At 36.3% G+C, this 16,491-nt stretch overlaps 1 protein-coding gene across 3 annotated transcripts in view; it reads left to right on the forward strand.

Annotated features, from left to right (window-relative positions):
- The window catches only part of SLC9A9 (solute carrier family 9 member A9), a 678,420-nt gene that overhangs the window by 264 nt on the left and 661,665 nt on the right, over positions 1-16,491 (forward strand). Inside the window, exons 1-2 of one of the 3 annotated variants that reach the window (XM_032408520.1) lie at positions 131-491; positions 4,764-4,978. The gene's annotated coding sequence lies outside the window, so the exon portion shown is untranslated. Of the gene's footprint in view, positions 1-130; positions 4,979-16,491 lie in introns of those variants that run through there. The other 2 variants (XM_032408521.1, XM_032408519.1) reach the window with 2 other exon arrangements.

A 16,491-nucleotide genomic window follows, 5' to 3' on the forward strand; every position in this document is an offset into this window, starting at 1 on the left:
CGTAAGCGCGAGCCCGCGGGGGTGGATTTCGGGGCCGGCTCCGCGGGGGCGGAGCTCCAGCTCTTAGGGGAGGCATAAGCTGGCGAGATCTTGTAATGAAATGACTTTTGGTTAACAATTAATCTTTTATGATTGTTGAGTTTCACTGGGGCCTCTCTTTTGCTATCATGGAAACGGTCCTGTAAGGGGGGAAAAAATAAATGAATTGCGGAATTGCCACTCTTTCATCCCGGACTGCTCTCGCCTGGGCAGGAGGGGGGCGGGGCAACGTTCTCCTCGCTCCTCAACCGGGTGGGGCGCGCGCCTGGGGGTGGGGCGAGGCGGGGCTCGCCTGGCGGGAGTTCGCGTCTCCCAGCGCCCGCGCGCCTCTAGGCCAGGGGCGGGCCTGCGGTGAAAACGTGGGAAAGGCGTGAGTTGTTGGCGGACGGTCTGGGGACCGCATCTTTGGCGTCTGTTATTATCTGTGGAGGCATCTTAAATTTCCTGAGCGGGTACGGAAAAAACGAAGTTAAATGGAAAGTGTCATGAGAGAACCGACGCGGCCTGGTGTAGCTGGGAGTTCTGCCCTAGCCGCTGCGAAGAAGCGGGGATGAGCAAGTGGCGGGTTTGCCTTGCTCCCCGCCTGTTTTCACAGCACGGCCCTGAAGCCGTTTGCTTCTGCTCGGAGAAGTGAATTTCCCGGCGCGGTCCGTGAGGAGCGGGATGGTGTTTCCAGGCCCACCCACCCCCAACTCCGCCTCGCGGCGGCCCCGGAACTGGGGCCTGCCCCGCGGGCCACGAGGCGTTGCTGTGGCGGTAGCCATGGGGACCCGGGGCTGTCTGGCGCTCCGCATAGGCACGTTGGCTCAGATTCACGCCACGACTGCAAAAATAACTCGGAAATGCTGAACTATAGCGCCTTGTTTTGGCATAAGTTTTAGGTGATCCGGACTCTAGCAGTAGCTGAGAACATACAATCCTTTTTAGTCTTAGCGCTCGAATAGTTAAAATGAGGACTACTTGTTCTGAGAAGAAGGTGGTTCCTGATATGGTATTAAAAATCGGAGTCCTAACTGAGTTAACTTTAGGGATTGAACAATGATTTTTAGAAGACACTAGTAACTGGCATGAATAGATCAACTCTACAGGGGCTTAATGAGAGACATCAATTCTCTATATTGTTCTCAACAGTTACTTGATTGTAAAAAGCACAGCCATCCTCTTGAGAAGTACTGTTGAGTTAATATTTTGTCCTTCTTGATATAAGAATTCAAACTTTAAAAAAACCTTTCGACAATTAATAAGTATATTCAACATAGAGGTGATTTTTAAGTGATACATTGAATACAGACAAATTGGAAGATTTAGTCTTCAGAGTCTTATATAAAGTGATTAAGAAATTTGGCTGCTGCTAAGGACTTTCTGCCACCTTTGCAGTAATTTTATTTAACTTGCCTTCAAGCATCCCAAAACTCCATACAATGTGAAGTTATGAGCAAAATATCAAATGAGGATTTTCTAAGAAAAGCGTTTGGTGTGATTAGTCTGGAGATGTCAACTCTGCTGCTGCTGCTGCTACTGCTGAATTGTAAACTCGGCAAGTCATTACTAAACTGCAAATTGCCTATCCCTAATATCTTCTTACCTGTCCTGTAGATGTGTTTGATTAATACTAGATAATTTATGTGGAAATGCTTTAAAACAATAACAGCACTACATACATTTTTATATTTATAGCTAGAATGAATGATTCCATTAGCATTCTTGACGGTAAACTGATGAAGCTGAGAGAATTGGAGCATAGTTAGAGACTATTTAGGTGACTAGTAACAGGATTTAAGAGGTATGGCTTCTATGTATGGAAAAGATCTTTGGAGTTCTAAAATGATTGTCTCCAAATCCTTGGATTTCTAAGGCATCATCTGAAGAAAGGATGTAGAAAAGGTTACTAGTCTATACAAGTTGATTTTTGAAAAATATTTACTTTGTCCCTAAATATTTTGCATTTGTTTAAAAGCCCTGATACTTTCAGTTACGTTTTCCAGGCTTTTATCAAGAAAGATAGTGTCCAAGAATGTAATACATTTTCAAATATATTTTTAAAAAGGCTTACAGCTTTAAGAGAAACAGTGTTCTAAGTACTATATATTAGGGTTTGGAGAAAGATCAGTAAAGTGAATGTTAAAGTACATTACCCACCTGTCCTATAAATTACAGGATGCTTTTGGCTAATGGATTATAAACTCAAATCCAAAGCTCTTCCCCATAAGTTTAAATAATGGCAAATAATGTAATTTCCAGTGCATCATAAAATGTTATTTTACAATAACACTCTTTTAACTGTACCACGGAATTAAATATAGTATTTTGATACCCATCATCTATTTTTCAAAAGTGAACTAACACTTTGAATGTCTAAGTATTACATTGTATTGCTGTTCTATCCTTTAAAGTAGTGGTTTTCAGGGACTATTGCCTCCCTCTTGGGGGACATTTGACCATATCTGGACACATTTTTGGTGCCCTAGCTAGGAGTAGGGGCTACTGGGTTTCTAGTGGGAGGAGGCCAGGGATATTGCAGAACATCCTACATTGCACAAAGCAACCCTCAACAACAAAAATTAATCAGCCCAAAATGTCAATAGTGGTATGCTACTGAGAAACCCAGACCTACAGATTCTACTCTTACGTAGTATGGTTTTAGGCATAAAAGTCTTACTGCTTATCATTCTTTGCTGCAGCAAAAAAAGATATGTGTGTATTAGTATTGACTGCATATCTTGTGGTCATAATGTTCTAAATGTTAAGTCAATCCAGGTAAGTTTTTTTTTTTATCATTACAACTATTATTAGTATGCAGTTGGTCAACCTATAAATATTATAATTTTGAATAATTATGAAAAGTAATACTTTATTGAAATGTATTTCTTGGTGAGATTGGGCTTTTTATCATTTAGCTTAAGTTTTCATGGATAAGTATTATTTATTGCTAGTATCTGACAGAGCTCAACATCAGTTCTTTTTCTTTTCATTTTCAGAGATGTAAAGGCCAAAACATCTTGTTCTTTTAAGTTGAGAGGAATAAAAAGAATGTTAATATAGCAGTGTTGTTCAATTCCTTTCATTCCTGTTGAGTTATATGCCAAAAATCATGGCATATCATAATGCTGGTGGCCTCTCAGAGTATTCTCAATGACATATCAATTAGGTTCTTCAGTTTAGTTTGATTTAGAATTAAAGCATTAGGATCCCAACTTTGAAAATGATACCTTACCTAGTTATTAATTTTCTCAATATTGACTTTTAGGTGCCCTGGGCAGTTATGTCCCGGAACAATGCACCATAGTGAGATTCAGGATAGATAAGAGGTGTTTATTTCCTTTGTAAAGGCCAAAAGGGCAATTCTCTGTGTACTGAAGTACCTCAACATTATTTGATTTAAGTGGTTGTTTATTAGTAGTTATTGGATGGGTGGATGAATAAACAGTTGAAGGAACAATTGACGACTAAATATTATTGTAATAATCCAAGCTAGAAATAATGGTTGATAGCGAGGAAGCTGGTGGGAACACTCTGGATATATTCTGAAGACAGACCTAACATAATTTACTCAAGGTTTGGATGTGAGAGAAGGAGAAGCATCAGCTATCACTGTGTGGTTTTTATCCTAAACTACTAGAAGATTCACTCTTTGCTGAGATGGGGGATACTGAGAAGAAAAGAATGAGGCAGCTAGAAATACACTTCCCCTTGTCCATTTTCTTTAGTGCCATGTTTGTGTTTCTAAGTTTAAGGTAGTTATTGAAACCTATAGTTATCCATCAAAATATAAATAATCTTATATATTACTCTCAGTCCAATTAAGACATCCCACAAAATGATGGAGTCTTTTCCTTTGTTTCTAACTCCATTGCCTAAAATTCAAACACTTGACAATGTTAATTGTAACTCTTTACTAAGTAATGTTAATAATCTGATTTGTGTATACTAGATTACCTTGAGGACAGCTTTTGTAGTTGAAAGCTGTTCAGTGTTTTATTTTTATTTATTTATTTTAAACACATTTTATTGTATTTTAAATCAATAACTCTACACAGATATTTTTTAGGACAGGTTCAATAGCAAACATTTGGCTTCATTGGATGTATAAAACTCATAAACACCCAAATTATGATTTTGTTGTGATAATGGAATTATATAGTTTTATGACTTGTGCAGAACAATGCAACTTAGCTCAAATGCAACTGCAACCTGTAATTCATGATTTATATTAATTCAAATTAACATGCTGTGTTATCAGCTAGGCTGACCCAGAGGCACGTTTTTGTCTTAGTAAATTTTTAATACTTACGGGTTTTTTTTGTTTGTTTCAGCAAAGAAAATAATACATGCAAAAATAGAAAAATTAACACCATTTCAACGACAGGTTACTTTCGTACCCAGTTGTTAAGATCTTTTGAAAAGTCAACCCAAAATGTGTGACCTGTGTAAATTAACATTATTATTACCTATTTTATGGGTTGACAAACATACTGAAAGTACCCCTTACTCAGTTTTACCCAAGTTCAAGATTCTGAGGGTTCTCAGAGTCCAGTGGATGAGACAGATACATACATAACAGCTCTATTACATGTCTGTGATAAATGTTGAAGTATAAGCAAATATTGAAGGAGCATAAACAAGTTAGAAATTCCTGTAGTTACCAGCATTATATTTGCATTGATAGCTCTCAGGAGAGGAAGTTGTGTGCACTATGATAATTTTGCTTCTTTCTCCTTTGACAGCCCGTTTTCTTCTTAAGCCTTGCATCCTATGCCTCTTGCCTCTCCGAATCTAATGGCTTGTGCAGATGATGTTCCTGCCACCTCTGGTGGATGATGACAGCTGCAGCCCACTGCTCTGGCTAAGCAAGCATGCCAGAAAGCTTGGAGAACCTCAGCTGCCCTTTACAGAGCAAAAGTATCCTCTTGAGTACCTAAAGCTCGGACTTCTAACTAAGGTATCTTTACCAAGATCCCTTTATGGAAACCACATGTAAACGGCCATAGTCTTCAGCCTTATGGCTCTGCCATTTGTAAAGATGAGCCACAGCTGAAGAAGGCCATTTATGTTTTGTACTTGGGTATCAAACATAATATGTATTTAGTGTTCAAAATTATATGGTTCAGATGGGGTTTTTTTGTTTTTTTCCTTACAAAAGGGCTTATAAACCCTGTGGGTAAATAATTAAGAATTCCCATTTTGGGGAACTAAAGATTCTGGCCACCAGTTCTAACATGTAGGATATGTGTGTGTATATGTGTGGGTGGAGGGGTGGTTCCCCACATCAACATGCAATTCTCCCAACACCAGCTGGGTATCCGACAAAATTTAACTCAATTCTGACATTATCTACCTGGAGATAGAATCAGATTCCAGAGGTTAAGGGCTTAGTCCCTGAAGACTGCCCTCTATTTTACAAGTGGTTACCTGTACTTCGGAATGACCAGCTATGAATCAGAAGTTCCCATGACCCCCTCTTTGGGTTACAGGTTAAGGGTTCAGTCCTACAAGACTGTCTCTGCTCCCACTTCAGATGCCAGTAGCATCTGAACCAGATGCCAGGTTATCATCTCTGCTTCTTTTACATACTCCCTTTTCAGGTTTGATTAATTTGTTAGAATGGTTCACAGAACTCAGAGAAACATTTTATTCACTAGATTACTGATTTATTATAAAAAGATATAACTCAGGAACAGTCAGATGGAAGAGATGCATTGAGCAAAGTATGGGAAAAGGGCTAGAGCTTCCATGCCCTCCCCAAATGTGCTACTCTCCCTTGACCATGTGTTCACCAACCTGGAAATTCTCTGAACATCTTTTTGGGGTTTTATAGAAGCTTTATTACATAGGTATGATTGATTCAATCACTGGCCCTTGGTGACTGATTCAGCCTCCAGCCCTTCTCCCCTCTCCCTTCCCTCTTCTCTCTTTTCATCAAGGGATGGGACTAAAAGTTCCAACCCTCTATTCCTGGTTGGTTCCCTTGGCAACCAGCCTCCATCCTTCTGTGCTTTTCAAAAGTCATCCATTAACATAAACCCAGTTGTGGTAGAAAGAGGCTTGTTATGAATAGCAAGACAGTCATTTTACCTTTATCGCTTTGAAGTGCTTTCAGGAACTGAGGACAAAAGACGAAATATTATAACAAAAGATGCTTTCATTGTTCTTATGCTCAGAAATTCCAAGGTTTTGGGGACCTGTGAGCCAAGAACCATGGATGAAGACAAAATATATATTTATTATAAATCACACTATCACAGGAACTAATTGTAGAGTTGTCCTGTCATCCAGTGTGGTCCATTGAACTATAAGTTCACAACAGATTTACCATCTTCGAAATATTACTGATTCACTGGTCTGTCAGTTTGACAGACCATCTACTACTTTCTATCCTTGTGCTACCATCTACCACTGTAGAAAGTAGACTGCTATATGGGCCTTTTCCTTTTTTTTTCCCCCCCTGAGGAAATAGTAAAGCTTTAGTTATTTTTTTTAAGAAGCCAGGAATTAAGAATTGAAATCACAGAACTAATACATGTCTTTATTATAAGTTTCCTTGAAGATTTGCCTGATACTTAGAAAGTAGAACTTGAGTATTTATAGGTAAATAAAAAATATTGTGTGCTGAGCTAATCTAAAGATAACAAGACCATTATTAGAACTTGTTGACAAATTGAAAATAGCAACTTAGTAGATTAAACTGCAATTTCATAATAATTTGTATTTTTATAGATGTTATATCATTCTAAGGTAAAATAGCATTGAATTGCATTTATGAGTTTGCAGACTCAGGAGTAAATATAGTAATTGAAGTTCTAGAACTTGTTTAAAAACAGGCTTTAAACTCTATATAAGGGTAGGTTTTATTTTTTTATTAGGTTTTAATTCCCAAGTCTTTAAGACACAAGTACTTAATTTTGAACTGTATGTGATGAAAGACAATTGAAAAAAACAGTTATGTAATCTCCAATATCAGGAAAGAAAGAAAAGAAAGTTCAGTGTTAAGGTCTCAAATACCAAAGAGATGACCAATAGTAAATAGTAAAAACTTTCATATAAAAATCATTAAATTATAACATGCCTGTTTATTCACTTTTTGGAATATATGTTTCTACCAAAATGACTACCAGTGAATTACACTTCTTACATTGTTTTTCTCTTAAAACTGGAAATAACTGTGAAGGAAATTTCAGGGAAAATATTTTAAAAATTTTATTTTAAGAATTACTTTCAAATTCCACAGATCTTTTTAAAAGCCATATTTGAAGAGAAATATTTTTCTAATAAAAGATTAGTCTGTCTTTTTTATATTTGTTGCTTGTATATAGACATAAAGTATTTTTGTTTATTGCCTTTATATTGGCAACAATGCTACATTTCTTATTAATTCTGATAGTTTGTAGATTCTTTGGATTTTTTTACACACACCATTTAAAAAATAAGTTTTAGGAAAAATCTAAAGAAAATAAGATGGACAACAACTCTATACTGAAAATTACAAATCATTATTGAGAGACAAAAAAGATCTAAATAAATGGAGATAGTGATATATCATGTTCAAGGGCTAGTAGATTTAATATTGTAAAGATGTCAGATGTAAAGATGTTAATTTATAATTCACCCCTGTCAAAATTCCAACAGTTTTTTAAATTAAATTGACAAGCTGAAAACTCATACAGATACAAAGAGCCAGGAATAACCAAGTTATTCTTGGTGAAGAAAAAGCTGGAGGGCTGAGTAAATACAAACAATAAAAACACACGCACAGGTGGTCAGCTGATATAGGACAATCTTGACCTGTGTTTTCACATGCCAAATACCAAAATCAGTTCTAAAGGAATTAAAAACTGAATGTGAATGATAAAATACTAAAGTTTTCAAAGGTAACAGGTGAATATCTGCATGATCTTTGTTAGGCTGTGATTCAGGAAATCCCTAAGACCACCCCAAGGTTCAATAATTGACTTGAAAAACGGAACTCAGCAAAGCTGGTATACTCATGGTTACAGTTTACTATAGTGAAAGAATACAGATTAAAATCAGCAACAGGAAAATGTGCAAGGGCAGGGTGCAGGAGAGACCAGGCACAGAGAGCTTCCAGTTGTTCTCTCCCAGTGGCATTATGTGAACAATGCTTGTTTCTCCCAACAGGGATGTGTGGCAATGCACCCAGAGTGTTGTCAACCAGGGAAGCTCAACCAAGCCTTGGTGTCCAGGGTTTTTATTGGGGTTCAGTCACATAGTCATGGCTCTCGTCCCACATTGCTAATCTTGGTCTCCAAGCTCTTCCAAAAGTCAATGTGATACCACATGGGCCACCATAGATCCTATTGTTAGTATAGCCTATCTAGCATGGTTTAAGGCCCCAGGTGAACAAAGACATTTTTGAGGCAAGACATTCCAGGGGCTTACGGGTTACCTCCCAGGAGCCAGGGATAAGGGCCATATCTTTCTTTGGACAAGATTAATCTTTTGCTACAAATAGGTAAAGAGTTCTTAAACAGGAAGTACCAAAAACTCTAGACATAAAGATAAAATGATAAATCGGTCTATATTAAGAACTTTTATTCATTCAGAGAATGATTAACTCAGAGTAGGAGAAAGTATCTCCAATACATATATTTGACAAAGACGTATCTAGATTTTGTAAAGAACTTGTAGAAATCAATAAGAAAAAAACCCAGTGATGGTGGGGGGGGGTAGGGGGACAAGCAAAAGACTTAAGAAACCACTTTAAAAAAGATAAACCTCACCTTTATTAGTTACCAGCCTAACAAATTAAAGTCATAATATGACACCACTATGTACCTAGCCAAAATGAATAAAATGAAAAAGATAGACAATACTAGACTTGGCAAAAATGTGGAGCAATCATACCTCTTATACAATGCTGGTGGGAATGTCAGTTGGTACTTTGGAAAACTGTTTGGCAGTATCTACTAAAGGTGAACATATGCATACCCTATGACCTAGCAGTTTTATTTCTAAATGTATACCCAAGGGAAAACTCATGCATTCATTCACCAACAGACGTACACTAGAATATTCATTGCAACACTCTAATAGCAAAAAACTGAAGAATATTCAAATGTTCATTAACAAAGAATAGATAAATTGTGGTATATTCACATAGTGGAATATGATATAGCAATAAGAATTAAGAATCTACAACTATGCAAAACAATATGGATGAATTTCACAAAACGTTGAAGAAAAACCAGACAAGGTAGTACATTCTGTATTATTGCGCTTATATAAAATACAAAATTCGAAATTAGGAATCAGTTTGTTATTCTTAAGCAATACAAAAGGCATATAATGACTGGAAGGTGCACAAGAAAAGTTCCAACAACAACTGTTCAAGGAAAAAGGACAACAATAATATACATGGCAATGCAAATCCAAAGAGAAAAAGATACTTTTTCAAGGAAGCAAAAAAGTGCAGAAACCTGATACCTAGATACATTTCAATTTACAAAAAAAAAATGCTTAGCTTCTCTGTCTAAGGTGCTTACATTCAAGATCTGAAGTTTTTCCAGGAATAAGTAGATACGTGATTTGCATTTGCCTTATGGACAATTCTTAAAGAGACAAAGGTAATTAAGTTCTTAAGAGGCAGACATAACTTCTAAATGATTTTTTATGGTCTGTACTCATCAAGGTTTCAAAAGCAGTGTGCCACCTTTTTGCACAAATATGGTATGTTAAAATATTTTATCATTGTCCCTGGTTCCTGACACAAAGTTCCTAAGACGTTTGGAGTTCCCTTAGTGATAAGGCAGGCCTCTAGTAGCTTCAAGATGGGGGCTGGTTACCGGAAAGACCAAACCATGATTAAAAGCTGGGAACTTTCAGTCTCACGCCTAAATTCCAGAAAGGGGAGAGGGACTGGAGATTGCATTAATCACCAATGAAGGGATAATTTAATCAGCCATGTCTGTGTAATAATAACTCCATAAAAAACCCTAAATGATGGGGTTCGGCGTTACCAATTGAACTCATTTAAGGTGCTGAGTGGGTAGTGCACTCGGGGAGGGGTGGAAGCTACACACCATAAGCCACCCCTATATTTTGCCCTATGCATCTCTTCCATTTGATTGTTCCTGAGTTATGTCTTTATATTAAACCAGTAATCACGAGTAAAACGCTTTCCTGAGTTCTGCGAGTTGTTCTAGTTGAGTTACTAAACCTAGAGAGGCAGAGGAATTCATGAATAATTTAGTGTGCTGAGCAGAAATGTAGGTACCCTTCGCACTCTATTTCCCTAGCTTCTGAAGTGGGCACAGTCTTGAAGGACTAAGCTCTGAAACTTGAGGAGCCTCATGCTAACTCTTAAGAGTTGCTGCCAGAATTGAACTGAATTGAATTGTTAGACACCTAGTTTGTATAAGAATTAGTTGATGGGAAATAAAAAACTCTCAACAGATACTTCTTTTTACAATGACAGTTGTTATGGTCTGAATTGTGATTCTCCCCACCCCCCATTCATATGTTGAAATCCTTACCCCTGCACTTCAGACTGTAACCCTATTTGGAGATAAGTTCTTTAGAGACATGATTAAGCTAAAATGAGACCATTAGGGTGGATCCTAATCCAGTCTGACTGGTGTCCTCATAAAAAGAGGAAATTTGGATGTATAAGCAGACACCAGAGGTGTGTACACACGGAGAAACGACCGTGTGAAGAGAGAGCAAATGTGCAGCCATCTACAAGCCAAGGAAAAGGCCTCAAGAGGAAATCAACACTGCTGGCACATTAATCTTAGACTTTCAGCCTCCAGAACTTTAAGAAAATAAATTTCTGCTGTTTAAGCCACCAGTTTGTGGTATTTTGTTATGGCAGCTCTAGCAAATTAACACAACAACTTATTTTTCTCTGATTTTACATGCTTATTTCAGACCAGAGGTTTTAGCCTGGAAATTTAGGAGTGCATTAACTAGTATCTCTGTCTGACGCTATCCCAACCTGAAGATTTGAATCATAATTTTCATACTTAAAAACAACACATGAATTATACATCAGCAGTATCAAAATCAAGTGGAGGACTATCTGAAAGCACAGAACAAAAACTGGAACAGATGGAAAGTATAAAAGAAAAGATCAGAGAACTGAAGGACATACAGAAGACTCAATAGTGAATAACACAGGAGTTCCAAAAGGAATAAAGATGGGATAACATCAATAATTAAATATTTTGTAGAAAAAAAATGTCTTGAATTGGAGAAAGATATTTGTCTACAGAATAAAAGAGCTCAGGCAGGATTGATGAAGAAAAACACTGTTGTGGAAAATAAGGCCATAGGCTCAAAACTAAAATAAAAACTTTGTTCTTTACTAAGAATGACATGGCAGAAAAGGAGGGGAATTCCCATCAGTTATTGCAGAGCAATCATACCCTATTTCTTAATACATTAAAATTATCATGGTTTGCTTCTACACAATAGTGCAATCACATTCCAATTCCAAGATTTACATTATAGTCAACAAGGAAGACAGGACCTCAGTGACCATTAATGAGAAAGGAAATACCAGCAGTCACAAATCAGCAGTTACCTGAAAGAGATGCCAGTATCATACAATGAAAAGATGTCATGGAAACTATTATTAATATCTCAAGGACCTATGATTTTGTTGAGATTTCAGCTTTTTCCACATACTGATTTAATACTGTCTTATTATGGACATGTTAGAAATAATCTGGTTAAATTTCTGAATCCAGAGGATAAAGAAAAAAAAGTAAAATTCACTAATGGAGGAAGAATAATTATGAAAGAAAAAGAATCAGACAGGAACCAACTCTTAACTTACAATATTAGAAGTTAGAAAGTTTACTGAGGAAATAGTACAGGAAAGGTCTGTAATCAAACAGCAAAAAAAAAAAAAAAAAAATACCTCAAGACATGGGAAGATAGAGTAAATGAAAGAATGATGAGCTCTGACACATCTGTTACCTAAGGAGATATCTAAACAGATGCAGAGTGACTGAGTATTTGTAATATAAATACTAACTGGTGCTTCTTGAAACAAAAGTGGCATACTGCATAGGAATCCTGATAATAGACTCTAAAGGCAATTAAAATACATCAACAAATCCTAGGAGTTTGTGGGTGGGGAGAGGAGAAGTAAAAGTGTTCTAAAGGGCTCATCCAGAGAAGGAACAGAGCACCCAGCAAACAGAAATAGTTGGTATCTTATTTGCATATAACCCTTACTTTCCCGTATGGATTTCATTTTGAATGTATGAAAATATAATCACCAGTTGCATGAAAAAGTGCAATAGAATTTCATAATTAAAAAGAGGAAAAGATAAGTAATAGTAATGATCAAACAGGAAAACTAAATAAGGGAAATACTTAAAATAAGGAAATATTTTTAAAAATGCGAACGAAGTAGGGTGAAAGGAATAAAACATGAATGATTAATTTCCCCAATGTATAAAACAGCTTCTCGGATTGGGTTGAAAATAACAAAACCTATAAATATACTCCTTAAGAAAAAGTGTTTAAACAAAGTAGTGAAGAAATGGTGAAACTTTAAAAATGGCATAAGAGATAAGTAATTGCATACAAAAAATGGAGGAAAGACAACAATATCAGATAAAATGAATTAAGATTAAAAGTTCTAAATAAGATAAAGACTATGCAATGACAAAAGGCACAGTTTACAAAGAGCATATAACAGTTATAAGCCAGTTTTTAAGGTATTATTGCTCAGCTTCAAATTTACTGTTCTATATTTCGCTTTGTAATGCTAGAATTAGAACTCTGAAAATTGCATTTCTGATTTGTCAGTTTGCTCCCTGTTGAGCTCTATCAATAGAGGGCAATAAAGGGTTATCACAAGATGGAAGATGAAAGAAACTGTTCTTTTTCTTACCATTTGTATCTTGTTCCTATTAGCATCACCCTAAAAAAGCTTTACTCTGCAGTGACATTTCCTTATAGTAGCAGCAGTTGACTCTAGTTTGTGGTTTTCTGAACACCATGTTATTGTGCTCCTTCAGCTAAACCAACATTAATGGTCTACCAGCTTCTCTTGGGGTTGGACCCCAATCCCAGGAGTCCACTCATCTGAACTCAGAAATGCCAGCATCAACCAGGTGTACTGCTTGGTACACCCTTCTTTGGCATCTCAGCTCTAGATATTGTCATTGCTTCCTGCAGTTCCTAGCTCTGTGATATTCAAGGGTTCTTGTCATGCCTTTTGGTTCTTTAGTATCTAATTTTTTATATTAAATTATCTCATTTAAATAGCTCAGATTTTGAGAAGATGGTCATGGAGATGATACCATAGGTTTGAAATTTTTTGAATTCCCACATAAAAACAGACATTACAATTATAACATCATATTATAAAGCCAGCAACAAACAATATTTACAAACAAATAAGATAACAGTGTATCCTCACAAGCTTCAAAATACAAGCAGGTGGAGAGAAGCCATCAGTATACATGAGACCTGTATCTTCTGGGTGTCTATGTAGGGAAAAGCAGGGAGAAGTAATGGGGTATTTGATGGACCTGAGGACAGAAGAGCCCCATGTAAACTATAAAGTATTCACTGGAAATCATGGCAATTCATTTTGAGAACAGTAGCTAAAACTGGAAGAGGGTTAGCATATTTAAAGGAAGAGACTTAAAAACAACAAAATGAAGAGATAAAAGGGATTTGAGAGAAAATGACAAATACTGAAGATATAAAAAGATTTGACATATGGAAATGGTAGTTCATAAAAAAAGGGAAATCTAGGTAATAGAACAAATATTAAAAACTTGCTGAAAGTATTACTATAAAATATGCATTAAAAGAGCACACTGTTACCTGATAATATCAACCCAGAACAACCAAGACCAAGACTTTTTATAATAAAATGGACTTAAACAGAAAAAAAAATTCCTTTGGGAATCTAGGGGAAAGAGCACATATTCAGTAAGGGCATCAAAATGATATTACCATGAGATTTTTTTTTTTAACATAAATGCTCTATGCCAAAAAAATAGAGTAACACATTTAAAATACTTAAATGTGGCAAGGCATAAATGGGATAAAGCAAATGAGTAATTATGATATATTCTAAATCTATTATTTTGTGTGGCCTCGAGAACCAGGATTCTCAGTGTGGAAGAAGCGAAGTACAGATGTAAAATTTAAAAGGTTATACAAAAACCCTGTAGTTCTGAATTTGTAAAATCCTAGAAAAAAAAAATTACCAACCAGTAGCAAATAGTGGCCTTAGTTTCCAGATTATTGTTTGGACATAACATTTTTTTTTTTAAAGGAAACCATGGCTGCTTCAAGAAATTACTGATTCCAGGTTTATAGCAGAAAATGTATTAGAACATCTTAAAATACTGCATGTGAGAGAAACAAAGATTACAAGGGTCATGTCAGAAGGATTCAGAAGTCAAATTGAGGCCCTCATTGTCAATAGATGTATAAAAATCACAATGGGATGAAACTAATATGTTTAATTTTGCGATTTCATAATAACATTAAACAGTATTTTTTAAAGACTTCATTGGTCACTGTGACAGGTCTCTAAAGATATTCAGTTCTTACCATTTTTACTATATGTGGAAAAAGGGTCTTTGCAGATGTGATTAAGTTAAAGATCTTGAGATGGGGAGGTCCTCAATTGTCCAGGGGACTCTTAAATATAATGACAAGTATCATTATAAGGGAGGCAGAGAGAGATTTGACTACCGACAGAGAAGACCATGTGGTGGAAACAGTCCAGAGGAAGAAGATTGAGGTAGGGCCATGAGTAAAGGAATGCAAGAAATACAGCTTTAATCTCTGGAAAAGAAAGAGATTCTCCACTAGAGCCTTTGGAGTGAGTGTGGCCCTGCTGAAACCTTGATTTTAGCCCCAAAAGACTCATTTCAGACTTATGGCCTTTGAAACTATTAAGAGAATAAATAGATGTTGTTTTAAGGCACCAAGTTTGTGGTTGTTACAGCAAAGAAAACTAATACAGTCACAAATTATCTTAAAACATAAATAAAAGAAGCAAGCATTCATTTCACCTTTCCTAAATGAACCATACCACTTGATAAGTAGTAAATGAGGGAGTGTCTTATTAACTTTTTCCAGCTAATAAATAAACACATTAGGATATCACTATTTTATAAATACCAATGAATTAATTAATTTAGACATTGAGCACAAATGGCTGCTAACATCAAAACTGAGTGAAAACAAATTACCTATGCCTTCAGATGAGAGATTATAGTCTTACCAAAGTGATAAAAAATATAGTTTTTTCAAGCTTCTAGATCCTGAAGACAGTTTGTAGGAAATAGAAAAAAAATAGAACATTTTGAATTATACCATGAGTATGTAATCAGAAAAATCCAGATTATTAGAAACCAGACAGGACAAACATCTCACTTCTTCAACAGATAAATAGTAAAAGAAGGGATGGCAGGAACACCTGTATATAAAAGGAGACTTAAAAGACAATTCAAGTTAAAAATGGGTAAAACTAAACTATAGTGTCTAGGGATGTCCACTTGGATGATTAAAAACCATAACAACAACAAGGAAATGAGTATCATATAAGTTGGGATAGTGGATATGGGTGGGAGGAGGCTGTCAGTGGGAAAGGGCACACAGAGAGGCTTCTAGGATGGTTAACCAATTTCTCTTTCTTGGCCAGGGTGGTGGTTATAAGGGTATTATCTTAGACCATTCAGGCAGCAATAACAAAATACTACACACTGGGTAGCTTATAAACAACATAAATTTATTTTTCACGGTTCTGGAGCCTGGAAGTCTAAGATTGTAATATTGGCATGCTGGTATGAGGGCCTTCTTCCCAGTCACAGACTTCTTGTATCATCAGTAAGCAGAAGGGGCCAGGGAGCTCTCTGGAACCTCTTACAAGAGCACTAATCCAGAGTCCCACCTACGGATACCATCACCTTTGGGGGTTAGGATTTCAACATATGAATTTTGGAGGAGGGGAACACAAACATTGAGAACATAGCAGGTATTTAACTTTATAGTAATTCACTAAGCCACATTTTCTTTTGTGTGTTTTTCTATAATTTCATAATAAAAAGACAAAAAAAAAGTAGTAAGTATTACACTAGTGTTCCCACCGTAAACAACTAAAAAAATTGGACAAAATGTAGGAAAGAACTGTTTTCAGACTTTGGAAAACAGACAGTACAAGAAGGTGATGTTAAAGAGAAGGGAAACAAATGAAATGAGTTATTCAATCATTCTACTTCTCTAAATGGAGGCAGTTTACAGACTGGAAAGCAGGAAGGGAGAGCATGAACAGGCTTGGGAAATATTTGAGTTTAGAGCAGCCAGAATGGAGAACATTGTTGAGCAATCAAGGCATTCAGTAGAGATCCCCAAGTGGTCTTACTTTAGTAACAGGGCTAGATTATGACCATATTAAGAATTCTATCATCACATGAACAAAGCTTTTTTAAAAAACTTGCATAGATGAAATAACCA

Source organism: Phoca vitulina, unplaced genomic scaffold (genome assembly GCF_004348235.1).
Source record: "Phoca vitulina isolate PV1807 unplaced genomic scaffold, GSC_HSeal_1.0 scaffold10, whole genome shotgun sequence".
NCBI lineage: Eukaryota > Metazoa > Chordata > Mammalia > Carnivora > Phocidae > Phoca > Phoca vitulina.